Source organism: Lissotriton vulgaris, chromosome 1_2, assembly GCF_964263255.1.
Source record: "Lissotriton vulgaris chromosome 1_2, aLisVul1.2, whole genome shotgun sequence".
In the NCBI taxonomy this organism is placed as follows: Eukaryota; Metazoa; Chordata; class Amphibia; order Caudata; family Salamandridae; genus Lissotriton; species Lissotriton vulgaris.
Genome location: NC_141686.1, coordinates 359,641,717 through 359,651,912, shown reverse-complemented (window position 1 = coordinate 359,651,912; position 10,196 = coordinate 359,641,717).

Sequence of the window (10,196 nt, the reverse complement as noted above, 5' to 3'; positions counted from 1 at the left end):
GGATCTGGTGTATCCTTACGAGTCAATGCCACCAAAGGTTTGGCCAACAATGAGAAATTCGGTATCCATTGCCTACAATATGATGTAATGCCCAAAAAGGCACGCACTTCTCTTTGTGTCCTTGGCACACTCAATTTCGCAATTGCCTGAATTCTTTCTGGGGTCAGTTTCCTTCCCTCCTTCGATAAGAGGTGACCTAAGTAGGTCACTTCTTGTCGACAATATTGTAACTTAGAGAGAGACACTTTGTGATGGAAATCGGACACATTACGCAACAATGACAATGTAGTCTCCTTACAAATCTCCTCGGTATCTGCAGCTACAAGCAAATCGTCGACGAACTGAACAAGTGTAGCGCCATCAGGTAAAACAATTGTGTCGAGCTGTCTTTTCAAAGCCTGACTATATATTGATGGACTTTCACAGTAGCCCTGCGGAGCGCGCTTGAAGCGGAAACTTCGGCCTCCTAAACTGAAGCCAAAAATATCTCTGCTCTCCTTGGCAATTGGTATGCTGAAGAAAGCATTCTTCAAGTCAATCACCAAGAACCAAGTGGCTGAAGCTGGGATCATTGTCAATAGGGTAGTTATGTCGGGCACAACTGGAAACTGTGGCACAACGATCTTATTTACTTCCCTAAGGTCAATCACGAACCTATAGACAAGTGGCTGAGAAGGATCAGTGCGCTTCAAGACAGGCAGAACCGGACTATTACAAATGTTGCCCCTTGTCTCTTCAATTACATCTTTTTCAATCAAATCATAAATGATCGCTAACAACGCCTTTTCACCTTCGCTAGAAATCTTGTATTGGGGAATGCGTGGCAATCTGACACTGGCTTTTAATGTCACAACATATGGTGATATTTCCAAAAGACCCACATCATTAGGACCAGTAGCCCAAAGAGTATCCGGAAGAGAAGACAATTCTGTCGGAATTTTATCCCTTGATAAATACATCGGGGAGACCACTCTTTTACCTAATGTCAGTTGTACTCCTGAAGGAGAACAGTACAAAGTCGCATATAGTCTTTTTAACAGATCCAATCCCAACAAATTTTCACCACAACCTGTTCCTAACCGGGGCGCCAGAAAAACCTACTGAAACATTCATTTCGCCAGACAAAGGTGCGCCAGGGAGTTTCGAGTGCATAATAGAACTCTTTGTAGCACCAGTATCCAACAGAAAAGGCTCTGACACACCTGATGTAATCACCTCGACATAAGGTCCATTCTGATCTACTGGAACTGAAACAACTCCCTCTCTTTGTCCGTGGCTGTCCTAGCAATCATTGCCTACCATATTTTCATCCTCTGTATAATAGTCATCAGCATAGTACTGTGTCGTCCTTCCGGACGCGTTATTCTGTTGGTCAAAACTGTTCATTGAATTTTGCGGTGGAAACGGACGTGCGTTTTGTGGGAACGCACTGCGTCCCCTACCTCTAGGCGGTTGTTGAACACCACGGCCTCGTACGCCAGTAGCACCATTCGTACGTTGTAACAAAACCGGGCAACTATTCTTAAAATGACCTTCCTCTTTACAATACGCACACTGATTGGGACCATACGGTAAACGCTGTTGAGAAAACTCGTTTCTCTGCGAGTTCCTCGAATATTGCTGAGGCTGCTGATAATCGCGCTGACTATTAGTGCGGGGTGGATAGGCTTGCTGCAACAGAACTTTAGTTTTTAACTCTTTAGTCTTTTTATCCGCCCTCTCTAATTCATCTTTGCGCCTATTTTCGTAGTACTGGGCTGTAGCTAAGATCTGTGCTGACGTTGAGACAGCCCAGGCACTTTCGGAATCCTTCAACTTAGCGCACAACTCCGGAAGTAAATTATGCACAAACTTATCGACGAACAACCTCTGGCCACCTTCAGTAGCCATATTCTGACCGCTATGATCTACAAACGTTTCTTCAAATCGTGTGAAGAAATCGGATACCATTTCATCTTTCTTCTGCTTACACGCAGACAACTTGTCCCAATTTACGCGCAGTTCAGGCATTAACGTCTTCATGTAAGAAATTATTCTACCAGGGAGTTCTGCAATTAAAGGATCGGGTTTGGCACCACCAATTTGTCTGTTATCTACGGCGGCAATATTAGCCCATGTGTCACCTAAATCCTGATCGTGGTCGGTGTGGCGAATCTTTCCCCATAGAGGCTGTGGAACCACATTCCCAAACAACATGTCTATATCGGCCAAATTCATAATGCACGAGCTTGCTGTCTGTGACAATTCCTTATAATACCCTGCAGGATTTTTACGGGGATCAGGCAATGTCTGTTTCAGGGCCAAAACTTCAGATCTCTTCCACGGAACATGTACCCATACACGCTGAAAATGTGGTGGTATGGCTGGATTAGCATTTGCGTCCCCTTCCCTCCAAACCGGTGGAACCTCCCTCATGGGGTACTGTAGCGCCTTTTTCCTACCGGGTGCGTCATGCTCAGATAGTGATCGAGAAGTTGCCCCTTTACTCCGATACAACAACAATATCTCAATCGCTCTTTCAACATCTGGACCTACGATCATGCCTTCTTCAAAATTGAACCGCACATGACACAATTCAGGCGGACTGCATTCTGATCGTTTCCCTCCAAATCTTCCCAGAGATAAATCCACATTTGCTCAAAAACATATCTCTGCTTCGGTGCTTCCCACTGTCGGAAGACTTCCACGACAGACTGTACATCATACTTTACAGTGTCGAGAACCTGTTATGGGCTAACCGATCCAGTAATTCTCTCTCTCGACGGTCGGGCAGTTGACTCTGCAACTGTCTTCGTTCCATATTAGGGGTCGTATTAGGCGACCCGAAGAAAGGTGAGAGAATGTTAGCGACAGTGTCAGCCATTCTCTGTCGAAAGGACGGAGAAGCTGATGGGAGAACAGTAGGAGAACGAGATTGAGGAAAGGGTGGAGCAGAGGAAATAGCGGAGGAAGTGTCAGGGGAAATAGTCGGGATAGCAGGCAAAGTTGTGGAAATTGGCAGGCCTTGAGGAGGCTCCACCAGAGGAGTAGAAACCAGCGGAGAAGAGGCTGGTTGTCGTGAAAGAACTGGGGTCTGTGCGGCGGGACGTGGTATAACAAAGCGTTGCGGAGGTGCAGAAGCATTTTGTGCATAGGGGGGTGGTGAACTCAATAAGTGGGACATTAAAGGGTCCCTTTCAGGGTCTTTCTTTGCTTCCTGTCCCTTATGCGGCAAAACTGGGTAGCACTTATCTACCGCTAACTTCTTTATTCTAAGCATTTGTTCGCTCTCCTGTTCTTCCTCATTATCCCTAAACGCAACGGCAGCTTGTACCATTGACATACCTCGTTTATTTCTCTTTGCTAATTTTATTTCTTTCTGTTTGGCTTCCTTGCGCCATATGCGAAAAGAGTCAAACATTGCCGGCCGGGCTTTCTTCTTAAAAAGTTTAACCTCTAAATTATCTAATATCTCTGTCTCAAAGCTACCATATTGAGGCCATTTTAAAACACCGTCTTTTCTGGTATAACGGGTCCATACTTCATTATATGCGATAGGACCTACGCCGTGTTTTACATAGAGTTCATATGTTGGAGTTCCAATCGGAGGAACCGGACACGAGTCCTCCAATCGGGAATCCTTATCACAACCAAGACAGAACAAATTTCCAAGTCTGCTAAAACCAGGCATCTTTGCTCTCTAGTCTAGCTTCAAACTTCGAAGGATAATCGAATACGATAGTCTCGTGAATACACGAGTCCTTCGGTTTTGGCACTTGCAAGTTCCAATACAAAATAATCCCGAAGGATACCAAGAACTAAGAATCAAACTAAGGACTGGGAGACGCTCCACTTATACTTAAATGAGGTATCGATTACGTCACCAGAAGACTCGTCTATCGTTTTGCTTTACAAATCATCAAGGGTCCAAAACAGGGCGATAGTCAGGGCAGCAGTCCTTCGTAGCCGTCGGGACGCGGGGAACCTCGCAGCAAAGACCTTCGGACCACGTCGATATACAGGGGTCGCTGAAGTGGCTGGCCGTCCTCCGGAATTTTCACACGAAGCTCCTCACGAACCTCTGGCTTGGACCGGTACCGCTGATACCGCCCCACGTGGGCGCCAAACTGGAGTACCGGGTTTTTATGGACCCGGCGGTGCCAGGGGATACACCTGAAAACTCCGAGTTCTTCCTGTTTCGGACCACAGAAACACAAGTCTTCTAGGTGAAGTCAAAGATTGTATTTATTGGCTGCAACCAGTAACAGGTATCCTAGAAGTACAACAGCATGTAGTTTCTCAGGAGACTGCTCAAAGATACAAAGCCAGTCTTCTTATTTATACGAAATATTATGCTTTAGGCTCAAATTCCCTATTTTACAATCGGTTATTCACATACTTTACTACAAAGAAAGAACAGAATCATGATGACAAGCCCACATTCTGATAATTCCAACCCATGATCAATTACCCAGCGACGTCCAGTATTTCCATCAGATATCGGCGGAGCCCCAATAAAACAGGGAACCTCCTCCTCGTAAAGTAAGTCATAAAGCAAGAAACAGGGACAGGTGTGTGTAAGATTAGGCGTGGTTTGCGTGCGATGAAAGGTTTATGATGTGTTGTGTCCTGATACGAATCTAGCTCGGCCACTGGGAAAAGGACCTGGCCGAACAGGTTTGGCTTCGGGCAGTGGAGTCAGCTTGCCCAGGTCACAGAGGAGTCAGCTAAGGTGTACATGTCCTTTGGACTGGGTTCTGGCTTCTAGCTATTTGGCTATGTGAGGGCAATCGCAAAATGGATGCCGTTCACAAAATGGAATCCGAGGGTTCGGAACGGAAATGCTGAAATCAAGGTGACTTCGTCACTCGATCGTGACGAAAATGCTTGTGCATAGTATACTTATCATTTCCGGTCTGCTGATACCAAAATCGTTTCGATACGATGAGGTTTATGACACGGGTCCAGAATTTCAGTACCACAGGCGTGCTCATGATCTGCTCCTCGCAGCTCTCTACTTTGTTACAATGTATTGGGACTGGACACACCACAGGCATCACTGAGGAGTCCCTACCCAATGGCTTGGCTACTTAGATACTTAAAATATAAATGTGAAGCCTTGAGACATTTTAATAAGTGGGGGTTGAGTCACGGGGTCAGTCCTGCAGTGCTGCCGGCCCGAGCTACCCGCAGCATTGCGAGTGCGTGGCATTTCAGGAAGTGTTCACTGACACCTGTCAGTGTGTTGGGCAAATTATTGGTAGCTCAGGTCCTCTTTGTCGCTCGCACCATGGCATTGTGGATGAGGATCAATACCCGGGCCCAGAGTTGGCCCGCTTGACTTGCCATTTTGGTGAAGCTGGTCAGCACTGCCATATGCTCCCCAGTCCAGCGGTATGGATTCCATGAGTTACCATGTCACACACAAGCTGAGACCACCAGCGCCGGCAATAGAGCTGATGCTAGTCCGAGTCACCAGCCTGTCCCCCTGCCAGAGTGAATACTGTCACCACAACAAACACAAAGGAATAGGAAAGTGGATAATAAAAGTTGGCACGCGATCAGTGAGAAAAAACTGCCCTCACTCACAAAATTGTGACATGCTTCATCATTGGGCTTGCTTATTAACAACCTTGTGTTCCATGATGCCACCTTGCCCCATGAGCATCTATCTGTGAATAAAACTAAATAAAATATGAGAAATACAAACAAATGAACATGCTGTGTGGCTATAGAAAAAAGTTGATGAACTAAAACGTAGGAGAGACACAAGTTAATGTGAACCTTAGTTGTAACCACACAGAAGTACCATTAGATGCCAGAATTCCAATACAAAGTTTACTACACACTACCTAGAGGAACACCACACAGTAAATGACCTATCCTGGACGGTGCTGGACTAACCCAGAATCAGACCATCTACAGAGGATAAAAAGAGATTACTCCTGATGAGGGAACAGAAGTGGGTGTACAGAATAAAAAGCCATGTGGTGGGATTGAATGATGATATCACTTGGAACACCCTGAATATATAAAGTTGACAACTATATAGACTCCAGTTTTGATAAATGGCCCCTTGCCCCATGAGCATCTATCTGTGAATAAAACTAAATAAAGTATAAGAAATACAAACAACTGAACATGTTAGGCGGCAATAGAAAAGACTTGATGAAGGAAAACGTAGGAGAGATACGCGTTAATGCGAACCTTAGGTGTAACAAGGTACCCTACATTTAACATTATCTATGTATTATATCGGGTTAAACATGTATAGCAATTACCCCCTTGTTAGTTCGACTAATAGACTTAATTACACATCAGGTACTGTTCTTATAATTTATAACACTACAATGGGTCACCCCCAGCCAGAAACAACATTCCTCCCGAAGGGAATCTGTATATTACATTCACGCTTCCAGCTGATCATAATTTATCGGCAATGAGCTGGGGTACATATATGTTTATATATCGCCATGCAATCTTGAGTAATAGACAAGCATTCAATATAGTTATCTTTCCAACAACCTGTAAAAAAAAATCACAGTATAGATCTGAAGATCGGACGCATAACGCCATAAACGTTGAGATCATTTGACGCCTACGTCCCCCACGTGACCAGCACTTCTCCCGTCCTAGGGTAGGAAGAGGACAGCAACTCGCCACCTACATGGAAAGAGTTGGAGAATGTCCAGGAAGTGTACCCACCTTGACGAAGTAAGGAGCTAGGGGTAGGATTCTGTGGGATGGAACATCTACAAGATGTGGACATAGATTACGGTACTGGGTGTGCAGATACACAGACAAAGTAAATACGTGATATTAATTATGACTATGTGTGGTAGTATACACATGTATATCATGAACTGGAGCATTTCCAATGTAATCTAGGCATTTTTTCAGCATCATGACCCTTACGACTGTGTGAAATGACACTATGAGTTGCTTCCGAATTAATTTATTTTCCACATTTATACTGTGTGTGCAGTTACACCGACAAAGTATAAAAGTGATTGCTTACTTTAATTTTGACTAAGTATGGTGGTATACACATTTATATTGTGAACTGGAGCATTTCCACTCTAATTTGGCCGCTTGGTGAAACCCAGTAAGTGACATATTCTTGCTCAGCGTTAGTGGGTGCATTTGATTGAAAAAGATTTTGGTGATGGTAAAAGCATTTTCCTGAGTGTTATGTGGTGCGAACACTGTTCCACGATGAATGTTTAGACCGATTTGGACGCGATACTTGAAATATTATTCCAGTAGGGTACTGTGAGCTTTAAGGGAAGAAGCACCCAGGGGTTTGGATTTTCCACTCCCTTATACTTTGTGGAGGATCAAATGGTAATCTAGTAATAATTCTCTCCCCTCCGTGTGTTTTTACTAAAGATTACGAAGTGTGCTTGAAATAGGGAACCCCATGTTGGAAGGAATGCATTCCATGGATACCTAAACCAGGATCAGAGGGTACTACGTTTTGGGATCCGGAGGGTCCTGATGAATGCCGGAGTGACCTGACAGTGTGGGCACGATTTAAATGGCAGAAACATGTAGACGCCTTGGCAGTAAGGAGGGGTGAAGGAATCTTAATCTTCTCCTGTAACCACCATCCTTCACATTTTAAAAACCAGCCAGATGACCCAGGAATAAAGTTTCGAGTGGGCACACAACCAAGCTAGTTTTAACTTTCGCTAGCTGCACTTTTCTTCGGTGAGCCCAAATTTTCATTGTTTTACCATCCCCTTTGCTCCACACCAGGCTTTGGTGTGCACAGGGGTGTTAGTAACCAACCCAATGATGAAGCATGTCACAATTTTGTGAGTGAGCAGCTTTTTCTCTACCTGAGCACGTGCCACCTTTTATTATCCACTTCCTCACTCCTTTGTGCGTGTTGCAGTCATAAATTGGGGAGGTCGGAATAGGGATGTCACCTCTCCCCCCTTCAGGTTGTGTTAAAGTGAGTGCTGTCACCATCAGAGTGTGTACAGTGGCTCATGAACATGAATCATGCAGGGGTGGTGCTGGTTGCACCACAGGCCCGGGAGTCCACGGCGAGTTGTTGCAGGCTGGCCATGCAGCGAGTCCGTCTGTTGCAGCAGCGTCAGTGTTCCGTTGTAGAAGTAAGTACCTGAGAGCGAGCCAGCATTCATTCCTCTTCGTGTAAACTTGTGCCATATCTGTTATTTGCTTTTAAAAGACTATCCATACATAGCTACCAAGGTTTCAGGTTGCTATATGTGACAAATTTCATATTTTCTGTGTAATTATGAGTGACATTTCAATGACTATGAGTGACACTATCTCCGTCACCACTGACCAGAGTCACCCGACGTCACCGCCGCAGCCAAAGACACTTCTGATGCAGATAGACAAAAAATGTGCATTTGAACGTGGTATTTCTTGAGACCAGTTGTGAGTAGCCCCGTAGCTTGTCCCATTTCTCCTCAGTGAATTGTTTCCACTACGTTTCCTCCTATGATCTGCATTTGAATCACCTGGTATAATTCGGTCACAGCCTTACATCCAATGACCATCCTACAAGTGGGCTTACTGGTGGGATTTTAGTAGGGTTTTTGTCACACATTAAATAAAGGCATTTTTGCTTAAAAAATCATTAGTATTCCACCAGAATCAGAACTGTCGATATGTATGTTTCTGTTCATTGGACAGCGCATTCTGCCTTAGCGTCTTCCGTTAATTTCGACCTTCCTTGAAGCATTCCATGGTACTTGTGTGTCCTTCCACTGTTTGGGTTGTGGGATCTACTTTTCCCTGCTCCCTTGATGTCTGCTTACAAACACTTTTACCTCACAGGGATACTCTGTGTGAATGTATTTAGTTACCAGATGCTTTATTTCTCTTTTTAATAATTCATTTTATAGTTTTCTTTTAATGATATTCATGCATATATTTTAATCTTGCCTTGTAACTAGCCCTTAGCAGATGCACATCCAGACAGCATATTTTAAATACTTTTCTCAACATTCTTTGTTTAAGTCTTAATTTCAATCAGACGTACATATTAAACTCTACCTGTGACTGTATGTCATTGACAGATGCACATCCTGGACGCATACATTTCTGTCAACAATTTAAAATAAATGTTCATATTATATATTTTTACGGACTTGAATTGCAACAGATTTTTACTTTTAAATATATCTACTTACCCAGCTAACCAGACTTTTAATGCTTCATCTTACCCCAACAACCATACTACCAACCTGCCGTAAGAAAATAAAGAGCTATGACGCAGCCAGTGCTTGCCACGTCAGAGCTCTTTTTTTCCTAACTGTACTATTTGGTTTAGTTTTTCATGAAATCGGTTGATGTTTTCGCACTTTCGAGACAACAGTGTTGCGTAATAAAAGTGTTTTTCATAAACTGATATATGGTTTCTTTGCTGCTATATGATAACTTAAGGTTGTTTGACAAACTAAATATATTTTCAAAAGCTCACAAAGTATTGCAATCTGTTCTTTCACAAACTTTTCCTTTCATTATTTTAACTGACCTTACTGCTGCAAAGAGCCTGAAATATAAGTAAGGGCACTCGTGAGAGGCCCCTGCGGTGAGCGGGCCTGAGACAGTTTTATGAAACTGGACAGAAATCAACTAGTTGTGCAGACAGTCCATGACTGCAGAGCTCTGAGCTGTGTAACGTTCACAATTGCTTTAGGATCTCCCAGCTGTGAAGTTACTTTGTGCAGCTGCCTGCATACAAGGAAATGCAGAGCAGCCTCTCAGTTAAACTAACTCTTACAGGCCGAATAACGAAGTGGATTTGGCATCCCGTGCTGCAGGAGACAGTACGGGCTACAAATCAGGTTGAAGATGCAGTCCCTCCTCGAGCAGACAACAGGTCTCCTGGGATTTGTAGTCACTTTACCAGGCAGCTACAGTGGTTTGGCATCCTGCGCTGTGGGACATAGTCCAGCGCTATGTAGCGCGTTGAAGATATGGTCCCTTCTCCTCCCCCAGCAGACAACAGGTCTCCTGGGATTTGTACCCTTTACCAAGCAGCTGCAGTGGTGTGGCGTCCAGCGCTGCATTTTTTAGTCCGGCCCTATATAGCATGTAGAAGATGTGACCCATCTTCCTCCAACAGCAGACAAACAGTTCTCCTGGGACTAACAGTCCCTTTAGCATGCAGTCTGTTCACAGTGTGCATGGCTCTTTGTTGATAATTAATGCTTGCCACAGTGGGGTGCTCTCCA